This window comes from Lathamus discolor, chromosome 2 (genome assembly GCF_037157495.1).
Source record: "Lathamus discolor isolate bLatDis1 chromosome 2, bLatDis1.hap1, whole genome shotgun sequence".
Lineage (NCBI taxonomy): Eukaryota > Metazoa > Chordata > Aves > Psittaciformes > Psittacidae > Lathamus > Lathamus discolor.
Genome location: NC_088885.1, coordinates 148,192,836 through 148,211,375, shown reverse-complemented (window position 1 = coordinate 148,211,375; position 18,540 = coordinate 148,192,836). Strand labels below are relative to the sequence as shown.

At 47.1% G+C, this 18,540-nt stretch overlaps 1 protein-coding gene across 7 annotated transcripts in view; it reads right to left on the bottom strand.

Moving 5' to 3' along the window:
- ZHX2 (zinc fingers and homeoboxes 2) overlaps nt 1–18,540 on the bottom strand; it is a 74,321-nt gene that overhangs the window by 30,444 nt on the left and 25,337 nt on the right. For 4 of the 7 annotated variants that reach the window (XR_010610278.1, XR_010610279.1, XM_065668885.1 and 1 more), the window contains exon 2: nt 12,663–12,734. The exons of 1 other annotated variant lie outside the window; for it this stretch is intronic. The gene's annotated coding sequence lies outside the window, so the exon portion shown is untranslated. Of the gene's footprint in view, nt 1–11,746; nt 11,862–12,662; nt 12,735–13,169; nt 13,189–18,540 lie in introns of those variants that run through there. 2 more of the 7 variants (XM_065668883.1, XM_065668886.1) reach the window with 2 other exon arrangements.

Below are 18,540 nucleotides of genomic sequence, written 5' to 3'. Positions count from 1 at the left end.
AACCTTTGCGAAGGGGTAACTACCCTCTTGGACTTCCTATGAAACACGGTTTGCCTCAGGTTAACCACTGCAATGCTGAAGGTGCAAAGAGCAATGTGGAACCAGCCCCTGCCAAAGAGGGTCTCAGATAAGGGGATAAGGAGCAGCAGAGGAACACCAGCCACCCTCCACTTTCCACACTGAAAAGGATACACAGGCTGGCAGTGTGCGTGGATCTAGCCACGCTATCGGTCATCCTTTCGACCAAGTAAGAAAAAAATCCACCAAATTCACTCACAGGAATACAAAGCCTCCCCCTCCTGAGCTTCCAACTGCTTGGATAAAATCCAGCCTTTGTAAAGCAGCCACAGACTAATTTTCAGATGTGTCCAGTGCACAAATCTCCAAACAACTTGATGGGACTCCCAGGAGTTCAGCGTCCTGGGAAAAAAAAAGGAAGTCCTACGCATTTCATACAGGTGTCTGACACAGCACTGGTGCCTAAACCCTGGCCAACACGTCAGCTATGGTGTTATCTGGGTCTGCGGTGCCATCCCAGCCAAGGCTCCCACCAGCAGGAAGAGCCAGGGAAAGCACGAGGACACACACCAAGGTCTTTACATAATGCTCTGGCTCGCCTCACTGAAACAAACTGGCTCCTTCGCTCAAGTAGATTAGGTGGTATCCCAAAAGGAAAGCACAGCTAATTACATGAACTCTTTGAACAGCAGTGTTTCCTGAGAGGCATCCGTGGAGATTGTCCCTCTTTTTAGAGTTCTCAAGGCTGAGTGTTTGAGGAAGAGCAAAGGCACAGAGCAGTGCTGGACAGTGCCAGCAACATTAATCCTGCTAAAGCCTCCTGAAAAGCAAAGTGAGCTGACTGATAGCAACTGATGGGGCTGCACAGAAGAGGGTAGTTTCTCCCCCAGAACAGACCATGACACAAAACGTGAGCATGCTGTAATGCTCAATGCATCCCAGGAGCAGTCTCCACCTGAGCAGATACTACACCAGGACCACATGAGGCCACAGACATGCACTGCAGGGGCAAGAAGTGATGAATTTTGAAATCATTTATTACAAAACCCCAGGGTTTGAAGGCAGCATGAAAGCAGTGTGTTTTAAGGGAGGCTTTCAATAGCCAGCGGGCGGTTGGTATGGCATCACTGTGGCACTTACGGTGTTGGGAAGAGATCTTGGAAAGGGACTCCGCAATTTTCCAGCAGCTGTTGTGCTATTGATGCCGTATGTGGTGCAGGGCTCATTACATTGATGGTACTGCCGCTAAATTTACAAGCGTATGTTTCAGGCAGCCATGGAAGAGGACATGACACTTGAGCCCAGTGCTCTGTCTCACTGACATATCACACAGCATAGTAAATAGATCAGAGCAGAAGCAACAGTTTCAACACATACCTATGACACATACCTATGATGGGCACAGCAATGTATTTGCTGGGAGACAAGTGACAAGTTGAAAGGCCATGTGTCAGAAGCAGGGACTGCGATGTGCAGGGCTAATTCACCAGCTAAACCTACTAGTTGGGGTTTGATTTTTCACATTTGCTGAATGGGAAGCCCCAGCCACTGCCAATGGCACGGTAAGGCCCCTCCTGCAGAGCAGGTGCCTCTGGTGTAAAGCCAAACCTTCACAAGCCTGAAGCAAACCAACACACAGCAATGACAACATTGCTCCATCACCTGTAAGCACTGTGTTACACAGCACAGCTAACCCAGCGATGCTGCTCAGGGCTGCAGCCTAAAAGCTCCCCATCCTTATAAGTGAGTTTATTCCATGTTTACTCCTTTTGCAACTAGCTTATGAAACCCTCAAAATATCTTGCTAATTGCATATGCTGATTTGGAGTCACCCATCCCTCTACCAAAACCAGGAGCAGCTAAAACACTGTCTTCTTCCCCACTGCCACCACAGCAGCTGTTTGGATGTCACCATCTCCCTCTCCTCCATGTGTCACAACCCCAAGCACAGCTGTGCATGGACCAGATACATCAAGACTGCAGAGCAGCACTGAGGGCACTATGGGGGGACGAGCACAGGATTCCTTTTTGCCTGGTTGGCCTCAGGCTTAAGAATACATCAAAGCCATCCTCCATGTACAGGGAGATGCAGACCACTGTCCCCTTGTGCCTGCCTGTACCACCACCATGGACACACAACACATGCCAGGGGACAGACGTAAACCCAACTTCCAGCCTGCACTGTCTGCTTCCCATGATCAAAAACCCTCTCTGGGATCCCTGAATGTATGTTATAGCTGGCTTCGGAAGCTTTTAACACACATGACATACCTCTGATTTCACCATCACCTCCAGCGGTCAGGGCTAGTGAGAGGCTAAGGTATGCAGAGAGGAGTTCATCCAAATGACACAATTACTCAGCCAGACTTGGCTTGAAGGACATGCTCAGAAAGCCTCATAACACACATGAAATGCACCCTTCAGGTTTTCACAGAGAGCAATATAAGGTACTTTTGGATCATCTCATATTCCAAATGGCAGTTTCTAGAGTGACAGACCAAAACTTATTGCTGCAACAGGCAATATGGTACATTACTGCACTCTGCTTTTGATAACATGCACCAAAAAGAACCGTGTCCATAATGAAGCAACACCTATAAAGGGCATGCTCCCTTCTCCCCGCAGGCATAAGGGCTGCTTCTCACCTATTATTCTACCTAATTAGTATATACCAATTAGATAAGATTATAGAAATATACATAACTAATAGAACATAGAATCATAGAATAGTTACGGTTGGAAAGGACCTTAAGATCATCCAGTTCCAACCCCCCTGCCATGGGCAGGGACACCTCACACTAAACCATGTCACCCAAGGCTCTGTCCAACCTAGCCTTGAACACCACCAGGAATGGAGCATTCACAACTTCCCTGGGCAGCCCATTCCAGTGCTTCACCACCCTTACAGTAACATATACATCTATTACCAATAACAAGCAGTAACAATAAATGTAAGACCATTCTCTATCATACCGGAGCTCAAGTCTCCTGTAGTAGACCCTGAGCACTGCACTTGCTCCTCACCCTTCCTACACACTCACAGCAACATCTGAAACCAAGAGCCCTGAGTGCTGCAGGGTTTGACTCATCCATAGCAAGCCTGGCTGGACTGCAGAGTGCAGCAAACACAGTTACAGTCTGTCTTTGAGGCATGCAAGCAGAAGACCATGCTTGGAGAAGTGCAGACAGGAAACACGCCAGATTGTTTATACCCGAGTCATGATTAACGTTGACAGTGAAAATCAAGACAATTCAGAGAACACTACTGCGCTCAGTGCCTATGCGATGCTCTTCCCTAAGTGCAGCAACAGCAAAACTGGGATAAGCACACATTACCCATGTAAGTATCAGGCTGCATTGCATGAAACTATTTGTGATGTAAAGCACATGACGCTCACCCCTCTCTGTATTTGCTGGGTTAGGAGACAGGAGCAGGTTTTCAGCACACGAGCAGACTCACAGGTTTCAAGCACTCCTGCTTTCAGGGTATCAGCCTTCCTGATTTTCCAACAGGCACCCTAGCGAGCACACAGCCACTGAGAAGACAACACTACCAAAACCTACCGACAGCACAGAAGATAAAAGAAAGGTCTGGGACAGGTGGAAATGGGAAGCTCCAGAAAAGTTCCCTGCAATTATTGTTGCTTTCGATCTCTCTCCATTCACCTGACTTTCCTGTCCTTTCATGGTCTGGTTTACCAGGCAGACATGGAAGTAGCAGTGTGTGTTTTAAATCAGCTGGGACCAGTAAAGAGGAAAGCTAGCAAAGCCTGGGTTAGCTTGAAAAGTAGGGGGTGAGAGTCTGGGTGAAGGGAAGAGACCCCATGCTTGATTACAGGGGGATTTGGGACAGATCACTGACTTGCAATACCAGGTGCCTGCATGGATCCCAAACCTCCATAGAAAAAACCAAACCCAACAAACCAACCGACCAAAAGGCCCTCAGGCTTCATTTAGGGGAGTCCTTGTTTCTGCAACATCTCTGAACACTCGCTTGGGAGAGATGTGCCCTTTGCTCTCACGCAGGGCTTTTTGCCAGCTTGGATCCACCCTTAACCTCAGGGGTGGGAAAGTCAGACCTGCCAGAGTGTGCCTCTCCAGGGGATGTGCCAGGCCCAAATCACTGTAAACTGGAAATCCATATAGCACATTACACCCATACAGAGAGGCTGAGCTGGGGAGCAGCAGGTAAACTCTTTTACACCAGCCTGTGTCTGCACTGGAGCTTTTATTTCCCTTTGCAAAACGCATTTCAGCTTTTCCAGTATGACTCCAGTACACGTCTACCCAAACAAAAACATAGGCTCTTCTGTTTCACCACCCCCCGCACACACACACCTCAGGACCTGATTTCTCTCTTTGGGAATGGTTTTCCAGGGTAGATCTGACCATACAAACCTACCACCCACCGTGGCACTCAAGCAATATGCATCAGGAATTCCCTGAATCACTCAGTGCTGGGTCTGGTCCACCACACAGGCTCCTGGCACAGCCATCCCTCCCGAGGAGCCCACTGCTCTCCTATGTGCCCCCACCACTTGGAGATGGCTGTGCTCCTGACCTTCCCTGTTTTCCCATCTGCTCTACTGTAAGGATTTGGGCTGTGGGCCACAGCTCTGTCACCCATAACCCAGGAACATTTCTCTTACACCCCAGCACTTAGCCCAAGCAGGATCGCTATCCTGCAGCATTTTTCTCTGTATCCTTTCCAAAATACGGCCACAAGATGAAAATTCCAAGTAGAAATGTTATTTCTCTGCCTTCTCACCATAGTTCCCATTTCAGCTACTTAACCATTCACCCTACGATATTCAAAAGCATCACTGCTCAGACCCCTACCCACTCTAGTCACCGTCACCAAACCCTTTCGACCTCCTCCCAGGGAATACCTCCCCTTGGTCAGTGTTTGGTTCAAACCTCTCAGCCCCCCTTGTCCCTCCGCAGTTGCCTGATGGCATTTGTTAACGTCGCAGCACTCGCCTCCTCCGCTCCACCAGCAATGCCAGCTTCATCCATCTGCTCCTCAGCTTCCCCCACAATAGTCACTGCCGTCCCTCACGCTGCCCCTCCGGCACGGCAGGACCTCATGCCACCCGTCTGCAGAGCCTGGCCTGGCCTGCAAGCCTCATGGAGACCCACGTCCACTATCAAATCAGTCCAATTTCGTTTCTGCAGTGCCTTTCAGTTCTTTGCTGGTAGGACCTTCCCAGACCTACTGAGAACCAGCCACTGACATGGGTGGCTCCAAGAACGTGCTGCTCTATGGTTGCCATTATCCACCCAGAGACTCTGCTCCCATCACATCCTGAGATTGCCTTTGGACTCCTTGAGGTTGCCATCAGCTGGCAAAAGGGTTTAAACAGAGATCAAAAAACTTACTGCACTAAGAAGCATAGGATGTAACTCAGAAGAATGCTTTGGAGAACTGCCTAACACACCCATCCTGTTTGCAGTATTACTGCAGCAATAATATTATCACTATAATTTCAGTTGCAACAGCACACCGTCAGCATAAATAGAAAGAAAGACTAAGGCTAGCTTTCTTCCTGGCTTGCAGGAGGAGTTTGGGTAAATCTCTTGCACCTTAGTTAATATGCCTGGGGACTGGGTTTCCATCTCCTTCTGAGCTGTTTAATCCCAAATGCCAACCTGTCAGCCACATGTGGCAGAAACTGGCTGTGCTGCTTTGGAAGGAGGACCCAACACTGCATGATCAGAGCACTGTAACGAGTGAAGACATCCTTCAGCTTGGACCACTTGTAGAAATAGGTACAAAAGATCTCGGGGGCAGGACGGTACTTCTCTCACCTAATTTTCACCGTCTAGTTTATGGCTCAGAGTGACTGAGGAAGAGATGGACAACTGAGGGTTATGCCTGCAACCTGCTTCAAACATTTGTCCTAAAGCAGGATGCAACATCTCCGCAAGAGATGCAGTCTCTGAACTGATGCCAGAAGTGGTTACACAGCTACTATAGAATAACTGCTTAACCTAGAAAGAGCTGGGGTGAAACACATCCTGGTCCATCTCCCTAGGTCTATCTTCCCCACTTACAAGACGGGATAACAGCACCATTCCAGCCTTGGGAGAGCACGAGGCCAACTGCATCAGTCCCAGGGACCTGGCAAGAAACCACAGTGACACGTGATAGACGCCTATAGTGACACCTATAGTCTCGGACTCCTCTGCATAAGACAAACATTCAACAGCCTTCCTCTTAGGAAATAAAGGTGTTACCTTCCAAACAAGGTTTCAATATGATATTAAGGAATGTGATGTGAATAGAGATTAAGTGTGCAATAGTGAATTAATCACAGAAAATAGCGGCTGGGAGGGAATCCCATGAGAGCGACACATTTACTTCATTATTATATCACACATGACATTAAGTATCCACCAAGTCCCTCAAGGCACGATTCTTGCATAAAAAGCATCCTCGCTTACTAAGCACAATAGAACCTGCAACTGCTCTACAAATAAAGGGTATTTACAAAGAGAGCTGTTAAATATTTATTTTTCTCTGGAGACAGAGATCTCTGCTCACTTGTTTCCACTGCAGAATCAGGGAACAGAGGAGCTCACCTAAAAAAAGACTAGGAACCAGTCCAGAGCCTGATCCGGACACAGCACCAGCCTCCTCGACAAGCTGGTGAGTGAAAAGCATCCAAGCATCCAACCTGACACAGAGGGAACATGAAGCAAACAAAATGGGAATGATCTCACCCAGGAGGCAAAGGTACAAGAAGGAATGCCAGTGACAAAGCAGTGCTTAATAAACACTGTCACACCACTCCGTCCTGATAGAGCTGGCTTGGCACTATACATTAATGAAGTAACAACCTTCAATTGTGAAGGGTAACTGCAGATTTGCATTACATTTGCTTTCTGTCTTGGGAACAAGCACGGGTTTCTCAACTAATAAATTACTGATTTTTATCTCTTTTTCACCTTTATAAAAATTATTGTTTGGAAGCTGACAATTTTTTTTTGGGGGGGAGGAAGAACCCCAACCAAAAAACCATGGCTCTGAATTACACTTCACTGCTAACCCTTTGTAGTAGTAATTGTAATAGTTCCTACTCCAGCTTGCCAAAAGCTGAGTTTTAATTAAATATTAAAAAGCTATTTGTTAAAATAATGTTGCCATAGCAACTAGAGAAAGCTAAAATACCCCGGCGTTTCTGACTCACAGCATATTAATCAAGCACCAGCCATTATATAATGAGCACCCCCCTGCAAGCGCCCACAGGAGCCACAGCACCGAATGCCCGAACCCACAGCCCCAAGCTGGGTTCTGCTCCTGGATGGACTCTGCACACCTGCAGGGCTTCGTAGTTACACAGGCTCAGCCCAGGAATCACGTGCCCAAATATTCTGGGGAAGCCATTCTGGAGCACTCAGGGTCGGTATGTCCCTATGGACACATTGGACAAGGGCAGGTTTTGGTGAGGGACGCAAGGATGGTGGCTCCCCATGTGCCTGCAGCAGCAAGGAGCTTATGTGGCTCCTTCCCAGTGAGCCCTGACCATCCACCTCCAGAGCTTGTCTCTCAAATGTGATGCTCACATCAGATCCAGTTCTGTAAAAATGATTGCGTTTTTAATTATTGGAATTATCTCCTGCAGCAGGTGCCTTCCTACCATCAGGCCAACTGTGCAAAACTCCAGAGACCATAGAATCATAGGATGGTTAGGGTTGGAAAGGACCTCAAGATCATCCCATTCCACCCCCCCCTGCCATGGGCAGGCACATCTCACACTAAACCATGTCACCTAAGGCTCTATCCAACCTGGCCTTGAACACTGCCAGGGATGGAGCATTTATCACTCCTTTGGGCAACCCATTCCAGTGCCTCACCACCCTAACAGTAAAGAACTTCTTTCTTATATCTAACCTAAACTCCCTCTGTTTAAGTTTAAATCCATTCACCCCTTGTTCTATCGCTACAGTCCCTAATGAAGAGTCCCTCCCTGACATCCTTGTGGGCCCCCTTCAGATACTGGAAGGCTTCTATGATGTCTCCGCACAGCCTTCTAACCTTGCGAGATTAAACCCTGCAAGCGCACACCAGCTCAGCTGCCCACCCAGAACAGCTTATTTATAGACTTAAACCAAACAAAATAACCCCAGACCTCATCCCACCCAAGCTGAAAAAACCCTTCTACACTCTGTCCACACACCACCAAGGACGGCAACCTCAGCCATCCACCCAGCTGCCAAGGCTGGCTGACCCATGGCATGGCACTGCCAGCCTTGGGGGAGGATTTTCCCAGTGGACACAGTTTGTGTCAGAGGCGATGGGACTTTCCCCATTGCTTTCATCCATGCTGTGGCATCAACACATGGTCTGCAAATATGGGAACAGCTGCAGCAGGGAGCCAAGTGACTGAGGTCCAGAGCAACGCTGGCTTGGGGGAACAGAACCAGGAGGGAGAAGTGCAGCTGGGTGCTCAGACAGGGCTGGGGACAACCTTCCTCCCCCTCAATGATTCAATTTTGTGCTTTTAATTCCCCTTCCTCTTTTTTTTTCCAATGGAAAATAAGTACCTAACACACAGTTATTAACCGAAAGGAATGTGATGAATATTACAGCATTTGTATGCCAGCTTTGGTTTCCTGCTGCTTTGTTTGGGTGTCACAGGCTGTGACTATGACAACCACAAGCAGTTACCGGACTGATGTCATTTGTGACATCATGCTTGATGGAAACAAAAAGGAAGAAGAGACACTACCAAAAATAAGGAGAATGGAACAAAACCTGCTTTTGCCTCTTCAAGCACCATCAACTCCTGTTTATGGATTAATGTCCCAAAGGATCACCACACTGGGGCTGCTGGAGAACCAGGCAACAGCAGCCCTGTCCTTACCAAAGCCTGGGCAGTGTTAAGCACTTGGGAAAACCTGCTCTCTTCTGTCTCTTGGCTGCAGGATGAACTAAGAGTCTGCAGTTGCATGAAAGACATTTCACCCCTTCCCAGCTGGGAACCACTGGCATGATCCAAAGCTGAAGCCTGGCTTCCAGGTCTGAGATGAAGGGAGCAATGGAGGCTTTTGGCTAAGCCTCATCTCTCCTGACTCAGTTTCTCCTGCTCTCCTCCCCGTCTCTATTCTTTAGTCATAGCAGTGCCCCCCCCTCCCTTTTAAAAATAAGGCACAGTCTGTCCAGCATTGCTGGAGAGCTGCCTGGCTGAGCACGGGGGAAACGTGCACTGACTTTGTGAGGAGTGCAGCGCTCAGAGAGGTGGCTTTTCTGGTGACAAGTACAAGTGATGGTTTCAGCCTTACAGGGCTGCCCCAGCTGGAGCCCAATCGCTCACCCCACCTAGGAGCAAGGAGGCAGCATCACCACTGCAGTTCACAAAGCCACTACTGTGAGTAGCACTGGCACTCATAGGACACTATGACCAGGACTGCTGTCAGAGCCTTTCTGGGCTTTGATAGAAAATGTTTGCAAATTCACTTCTCAAGCTCCAAGGCACAAAAAACCCCAAACCCTAAAGCTCCCATCCCATCTATATCTTATCTGTCAGAGAACAGCCCACTGCAGCAAGTGTCACCTTTATAGGTACTTATCCTTTATAGGCACTTATACTTTACAGCCCTTATCCAGAAGCCTTGACACAAACCAGTTAATTTTTCCAAGTTACTTTTCCCAACACATGGAAAGTGCTCCTCTACCCTCTGTGCTCTCCTGCTAAACCCACTGTACCTCCACAGCACAATGCTGCAGCCTGCCCCAGGCACTACCGAGGCCCCACTGATCTGTAGCCAACCCACCAACCTGTCCTCACATACAGTGTCCCAGAGTGGGAGAGCAGCCACACCATTGTGCTGCAGCTGAAGATGCTTCTCCTCAAGCACATACAACCTGAATCCTCCCAAAGCTTGGTCCCCCACAAAGAGATGGCTCTGCCTTGCACTGTCCAGAGACTACTACATCAGGGGGATCTTGCCCATTAAAAAAGTGGATATTGTTTTTAAACAGCAGAATAGAGATGCTGCCTTACAAAGGGGATGTGGATAAAGCCTAACAGGTAAAGCCACCGCCGCTCTCTGCTCTGCCTCTTTGTGCTCATTTATGTGCCCAAGCCCCCTGGAAGCAGCAGGAACTCCCCAGGGAACACCATCCCTGACTGCTCATAACAGCACATCAGCACTTGGTCCTGGTCCCCTCTGTGTGGTCATCAGCTGGAGCCAACCCCACACTACTGCCGCATCCCATGCTGCCACCCCTCACAGGGGACAGCACCTCCAGGAGCAGCCATAGGGAATTTTCACCTGTGGGGGTTGGGTAGGAAATGGAGAAAGGGAAATGTCAAGCAAGCCTCCTTTTCCTTCTCGCCATCAAGTCTCCCACTGAACACCTGATCCTAACACATTTTCCAGGACAATATTTGGAAAGGATGCAGAGAGCAGATGTACAGGAATGGAGCTCCTCCAGCTCTGGTTTCTCTCTGAGCAACTAAGGACAGAGTTTCTTGATCAGCATCACCCCACTGCAGCCATCTCTCACTCCCCGGTTCATCACTCGGGCTTCTGCCACCAGGCAGAGCATTATGAGACAAGTAGATGGGAATTTACAGTCTCCTTTCACTGCTGAGCAACAACTACATCTTGCTGCAATAATTTCAGAGCTATCTGAAACCATACACAAATCACCTGGAGAGCCTTCCAGGCAGCCCGCTCTTGCTTTCTTTCTTACCCTCTTAACACAGCTGTATCAGAGGCACCCACAGGCTGCATGCTGCCCTCAGCATCACTGCTTTGCTTAGACTTAACAACATAGTCAACAGCTACCTGGGACTAGCTGTCCACCTTTGAGGAGCAGCTCCTCTTGTTTATTCCTTCTGTGGAAGCAGCCACCAATGGGACACATTAGTACACAGATTCACTAGGATCTCAGAAACACTTCCCAAATTTCAACACTGCCTACTTTAACAGAAAAACAAGCAAACTTCACTTTTCAGATGAACAAAGAGCATTTCTGGCATACGGATATACTTCAAGAGACACAACATGTACATGTGGCATCTTTCTGCTGAATTCTGTTCACCTAAATAAGTATCTACTATTCACATCAATTCGGAAACAACACAGCTGTAAAAAGGAGACCAGAGCCCATCCTGTGCAATGCTTTGTGACTGAAAAAAAATAAACCGCATAGCTCAATTAATGGGTCTCGTGACAGTTTAAGCACCAAAGAGTGAGGAGAAAATGTTTGTGATTCAAAGGGAGCATATAAACCATGGACTTCAGTGAGGGAGGATCAATACAAAACATCATCCTAATTTCACATCCCTTTTCCCCCAGTAACTACACTCACTGCCTTCACAAAAGGCTGAAAGTAGGATTCCTTATTCATTTTTTTGCTTACCAGTTTCTGAATGCTTGTTACATATTTATTAAAGACTTTCTACCACATCTTTACCAAACACCGATTGACTCAAGTTTCTCTCCCATTAATGAAACATAACCCTTTCTTTTTTCAGGCTGATTTCAATTTGGGGTTTTATTCTGCTCTAACCCAAATAGAACTGTACTGCTGTAACAGCAAACAGGCTGTAAGCCACTGAAATAAAAATGGAAACAAAACTCTGCTGATTTCCAAGTAACCATAGATTTCTATCACCATAGAACAGGGTAAAAACGGGATGAGAGTTGGGCTGATTTTAAAAACCTCAATCCCCCCGCCCCCATATTCAGCCCCTTCTACTAAGAAATTACTCACAGTAAAGCAGCAAAGCCCAGAGCAATAGCATCCCAACCTCCGATCCAAACTGGAGCTCTGTTATCCAGCCTTGCACCAGCCCAAAAGAGCTGCTTCAGGAGGCTGTGCTGCATCCAGAACTCCAACCAGGGTCTATCCAGGTTAGTTTAGTGAAGCCCTGGCTGATCCACCTGAAGAGCTGCAAACCAGCCACAGCTGCTGGGAAATCACAGCCCAGACCTTTAGCAATGGAAAACACCATGGTGAAGCTGCTCCTTAAATGTACACTTCTGTATTTATACATTTATATGCACACTTTTATATTTATACATTTGTATGTAAAGTTTCTGGCCAAGCTGCTTTGGAGCAAGGGAGGGAGCCAAGCACGCAGGTGTCTCCCGTGCTGTAAAGTTCCTCCAATGTTACTTTATCACATCAGGGAAGAGCTAAGTATTGGATAGCTTTCTGTTTTGATGACGGGTAGGGTGGTGTGCACGCACACAAAACCAAACCTCACAGCCAATCTGTGCTCTTCTCCCCTCACAGACTTTCTTCCCAAGGAATGCCTTCCATCAACTCTCCAGCAAGATTTTGTTTCTCAATGGCTGGTAAAGCTTGGAAACAACAAACAAGCTTCAGATGGTGCTAATGGTCCATTCTGCTGACCATATTCTCAGTTAAATGCATTCATGTGGTTCATATCTGCAGCGAGATAATTATTCAGCCTATGTGGTAACACAATGCTGACTTTATTTTGTGGCTTGTGAAGAGATGCCAAAGGCACACAACTGGTTCCAAAAGACTGGATTTGCTTGCTGTAAACATTTCTTAAAATGTCTTAAAAAAAGGGAAAAGAAATTAAGAAAAAGATCTTCCTTCTGTTCAAGTGAGCTTGTGTTTCTCATTTAAGTGAAAATAGGGGAAAAAAGCTACTCACAGCACTGTATTTCTTACATCCCAGGAACCTCAGTACTTATACCTCTCTGAAGGCGAGCAGAACTTCTGATACCTACAAATAGGGGAAAACTATGTAAGTTGGGGGAAAAATAGAGGTGAAAATAGCAGACATCTCTTCCACTCTCTGACTGGCAATGTTGTCCTTTTCGCCAGCACCCAGGAATGCCGACTGACAGGAACTGCAGTGATTCCCTTTCCCACTGACCACCACTGACAGAAGCAGAATCTGAAAGAGCTGGTCCTCCAGCCCTGTTACAGGAACACAACAAACCTTGGGGCCTCCTGGGGAAAAAAGAATCCACATTTCTTAGGCGAAGCAGACAGTGGAGAGCACTCGCACACTGATGTCCTAAGATACCGCTGCTGTGGTTTGGACTGGAAATACCCACAAAACATCTGCTGCTGCAGAGAACAAGCTCTGTTTGACTACTGGGAACTTGGACAAAATGCCATCCAAATTGCCTTTCTCCTCCTTAAAGGGACTCACCTGCTGCTTCCCAGAGCTAAAGGCGGCTTTCCTCATTTTTTCCCTAAAGAAATGGGAGAGGAAAGTTTAGCTTCAGCAATGGCAACTGCAGAACTGATACAAAATATTTCACCTTTCACACCTGAGAACACCGTGCCTGCAGGTCTGCAAAGAGCAAAGAGAAAATAAATGGTCATGGGACCTCTCTGAGTAAAATACAGCAAAACGTCCTGCTAGTTCCTCAAGAAAAGAGGCAGAAGCTTATCAATTGCTTCTGCAGCACCAAGAGCACAACCTACATTTTCATCTCAAGCTGAAATACCTGAGTGTGAAACTCCAGGCTCTTGTTATCTGGCCGGAGGAAGGGCAGATTCCTTCCCAATTTCCTTCCCTGGAGTCTTTTGCTCCTTCCCAGCAGGTATAGGAGGGTGTTTTTTGGCTCTTTTCAAAAGAAGATACAACTTGATTTCCTGAAAGAACATCATGGCTAGTAGAGGAGCTGGGAGGCCAGGAGCTGTTACACAACCAAAACCATCTTTTAAGCGCTTAGAATAGAAAAAGCTGCATGTTTATTCATAGATAAAAGGGAAGCTGCTTCTCGCTTTGCTCCATCTCAGAGTAAGGCAAAAAACTGCCAGTTTCACTGAATTGCAAAAGAGCAATAAACATACGGGATAGCTGCTGATTTTGTGCTATTCACACCTCCAAAGCTTTTGGACTCAGCCGGCCACCTTCTGCTGCCCTTCCTCCCTCTTTCGGGTCAAATCCTCCATTCTCCCATTGTAGGCTGCAAGCCTGGAGCCCACTTGTTCCTGTATTTAATGGACTTAGTCTAGTTATCTGATACCAAAACCACTACCTGAAATCCTGCTTTTTCAGTGCTGTGTCCAGCATGCAAAAGTGACCCCGCATCTTGCCAACAGGACCAAAACCACCCCCAGGGATAAAACACTTTAAATGAACAACAAAATCACCTGTAGTGCAACACAGCCCCATCTTTCCCCTCTAAACTCTAAGCAGATCTCTAACCTCTGCTTAGAAAGTTAATTAAAATAAACACGTATGTATGGTGCTTTTGCTTCTTAGGACTATATAATGAGCCTTACAATTTCTGGTGCTTTTCCTAAAGACCCAGCTGGCGAACTTTCTGTGATGATCCCCGCTTTCAGAAACCTAAAGCAGAAAGACATCTCCAGAGTTATTAAATCCAACCCCTTGCTGGTGCACTCGCACTACACACTCCTCTTCAGAAAGCGTGTAAAAAGTTTCTACTCCTTGTGGCTATGAGAATACGATTTGGGTTTAACATAACAGCTCAGAAATCAGTTGGTAATATATGCATATACATATATATATATATACATACATATTTCACATCTTTTAAACAATTTAATGGTTTTGGGAGATCTGCTGCTTTTGAAAGCCTGGAGTTGGGCAATAGTGAACTCGCAGAATCAGAGAATGGTTTGGGTTGGAAAGGACCTTAAAGTCATCCAGTTCCAGCCCCCTGCCATGGGGCCAGGTTGCTCAAAGCCCTATTCAGCCTGGCTTTGAACACCACCAGGGATGGAGCATTCACAACTTCCTTGGGCAACCCATTCCAGTGCCTCACCACGCTCACAGTAAAGAACTTCCTCCTTATATCTAACCTGAACTTCCCCTGTTTAAGTTTAAACCCATCACCCTTTGTCCTATTGCAACAGCCCCTGATGAATAACCCCTCTCCAGCATCCTTGTATGCCCCTTTAATATACTGGGAAATTGCTATGAGGTCTCACCACATTTCATAGAGAAATGCAATTTTTTTTTTGCAACAGGTATGTAATTACTAATGAAAACTCTTGCCAAGTTTATTTGTCCTGAGCATCCCTGTGTTGGCAGCTCTTGAGCAATCTCCTGCGGGGGCACGCTTACTCCAAGCCAGCTCGAGGCAGAGGAGGCAACTCTCCTTGCCATGAAAGCATCATGTCCCTGAAATGCAACACAACTCCAGCGTCAGGTGAATTCAGACCAGACCTCCCCACTCCACAGGAGGGCATCCATGCAGACATCACGTCCTCACTTACACGAGCCATGCAACATAAACACCTGCAGACTCATGGACAACAGCCTGGGAGATCTGTATCTGCTGGTCCTTGCACACATACAAAACAGATGATGGTGGTTCATGAATTACCACACCCCACCTGGTTCACAGGAATTGCTTGTGTGTAACAACACATGGCAAAACAAAGCAAAATGAAGACTTTTTAAAACACTTCATTCAAGTAGGTAACTTGAGAAACATCAGCACTCGCACGGTTTCTGCCCCCCAGACACCACGGCAGGCACCACCTGAAAACGGGATTCATTTGCTTGGTTCGCCGCGAAACTGCTCACAAAAAAAGATTGCCAAGATACCTTGAGTGAGCTAAAATGTAAATCTCGAGCTGCTGTTAGGGCTGGGAAGAGAAATAACGGCACTTTTTAGCTGCTTGACAGAAAAGTTCCTTTGAGACTCTCAACCTACAGAAATGATCAATTTTGCAAAAGAACATTTTACAGACAGAAATGGGAGCCCTGAAAGCACTTGGCTTTCCCCAGCTGCGCTGAAAACGAAGCAAAACAAACCCCAAACTCCTCCCCACCTCTTTTCCTGAAAGATGCCAACTTGGTGGGTTAAACCCTGGGGTCAGACAAAAGCATCGCTGCTGGGCAGGTCATGCCAACCCTCTGCATCCCCATGAGGCTTTGGTGGTTCTCCCCCATCACTGCCATTGACCTATCCCCATGGCCTGCCTGGCCCAATGCCCAAAATGTGCTGGCTCAGGCAATGGGTCAGGGCAAACTTTCTTCATTAAGCTAATGAGCCCAGGGATGCTGCTTTCCTCTGCTGGTTCAGTGGGGCAGGAACACAGTAAGGCTGGCAGCCACCCGCCATGTCCCCGCTCCCCCTACCTTATACCTAGATTTCCCTAAAAGCTACCATGATCAAAATTACCACCTTAGCTATCTGAATTACTTCTAACACTAGAGTAGAAATGCCTTCTATTGAATTAAATATGCACAGCTGTGTCGGAAATGGGGGGTTTGCAGCCCGTAGATTGCAGACTGTTATTACAGCGTGATTAGCAGATACAAGTGTTCCTGAAAGTCGTCTGTCTCCACATGCTGAAAAACCCAGTTATCCCAACAGATCCCGACTGCACCATCAGCTCCTGGCTGCTGGTCTGGTCCTTGATAAACATTCACCAAACCTGGCAGACTTAGCGCAAGGGAGCAACATGCTCACGAGCATCCTTCCCTTCAACACCTCTTTTAAAGCTAATAAAATTAATCCATCTCTATGACAAAAGCACAAAACACAATCCAGAGATTCCATCGAATACCTAAATAGGCAGTGCGAAAGCTACTAAAAAGCCCTGAAGTGAAAGCACACAGAACCCATGTAGATGGTGATGCTTGGAGAGGTCGGGGGATATCCCTCACCCCTCTCCATCCCCAGCACTTAACCCCTACCCCACTTGGTGCTCAGGGATCTTTCTCCAGCCTTTTGAATGAAGCTGAAACCGGGATGAATATTTCCACCTCACAGGCTGGGAAAACCACTGGCGCCAACCTGGAAAACACAAGAGTAGGAGGTTCCTGCCAAAGGTCACCTTGTCCACCTCAGCAGTGTGACAAGCACTTGCATGAGGTCTTAATCCCGCACCATTTGCAGGTACCTGTGAGCAGAGGCTGTCCCCGGAAGTCACTCCAAGGCCATAGCACTCTGCAGCTCCCCAGCCTTTGCTTCTCCCAGGAAAGCATCTACAAGCTACAGGAATAGATCAAACCCCTCTTTGCAATGCCTTCTTGCAATGCCACCTGCTTTTGGAAGTATTTGGAAGCGTAAGTGAAGACCAAGTAACAGCAAAATAAGAGTAAATGAGAGCTCGGGTTGTACAGCCTTTCTGCACATCAGTTTCCATTGTTCAATTTAGTTCATTGGGAACCAGAGCACTGACCAAAATGAAAGAGAATGGGAAAGCATTGCTCAAAGTGGATTATATTTGCTTTTCAACACATCCCCCAGCTGTGGATGTCAGCAGAGAAAGGTATACTACATTCTTTCCTTAACTGTTCTTAGCTCCCTTCAACAAATCAAAGTGCTTTCTTGAGGGGTGAGAAATCTCAGTATCGTATATTATTTTGGCAGCAAGGGCTTTGAAGCAAGGAGAAGAATGCTTGATCACGAAAGAAAATTCAACCAGAGAGAGTGAGCTATGTCCTGTATGGTTCTGGCCAACAGAAAGTTCATCATTATTTTATCTGGCTTTTAGGAGGGTTGAACTATTTCACTTTATTCCTCTTAAACACTGCATTTCAGACTGCCACTCTCTGCTTATTTACCTACTTGCCCATAGTAATAAGCACACAGGAAAACAGTTGCTAGACCCTCCTCTGTCAAAACCATGATTGATAACTGTTTTCCAACACAGTGGTTGCTCCAATAGCACTGCTGTAGGATGCTTTTGCTGCCCGACATATGCACAGCAATAACTTTTATCTTCAAACAACTAAGCTGTGGATGGTTCATCTGATAATTAATTATCAACATCACGGGATGTCCAGTCTTAGAATCATAGAATCATTTACTTGGAAAGGACCTGTAAGATCATCAAGTCCAACCATTCATCTAACACTGCCAAGTCCACCGCTAAACCATGTCCCTAAGCACGAGATCTACTCATCTTTTAAATACCTCCAGGGATGGTGACTCCATCACTTCCTTGGGCAGCCTGTTCCAATGCTTGACAACCATTTCAAGAAGAACTTTTTCCTACTATCCAACCTAAACCTCCCCTGGTGCAACTTGAGGCCATTTCCTGGTGCTACTTGAGGCCATTTCCCCCTATCCTACCACTTGTTACTTGTGAAAAGAGACTGACCCCCACCTCACTGCAACCTCCTTGCAGGGAGCTGGAGAGAACAGTGAGGTCTGTCCTGAGCCTCCTTTCTCCAGATTAAGCAACCCCAGCTCCCTCAGCTCTTCCTCAAAATACTTGTGCTCCACACCCTTCACCATCTTCATTGCCCTTCTCTAGACCCGCTCCAGCACCTCAGTATCTTTCTTGTAGAGAGGGGCCCAGAACTGAACACAGGATTCGAGGTGCAGCCTCACCAGTGCTGATCACAGGGGGACAATCACTTCCCTGGCCCTTCTGGTCACACTACTGCTGATACAGGCCAGGATGCTGTTGGCCTTCCTGGCTGCCTGCGCACAAGCTGGCTCATCCTCAGCTGGCCATCAACCAACATCCCTAATCCTTTCTCATGGGCAGCCTTCCAGCCACTCTGTCTTCCTCAAGCCCACAGCATTGCAGTCCCTGTGTTCAGATCCATCCAGGTGTCATCATACAAGTTCGCTGAA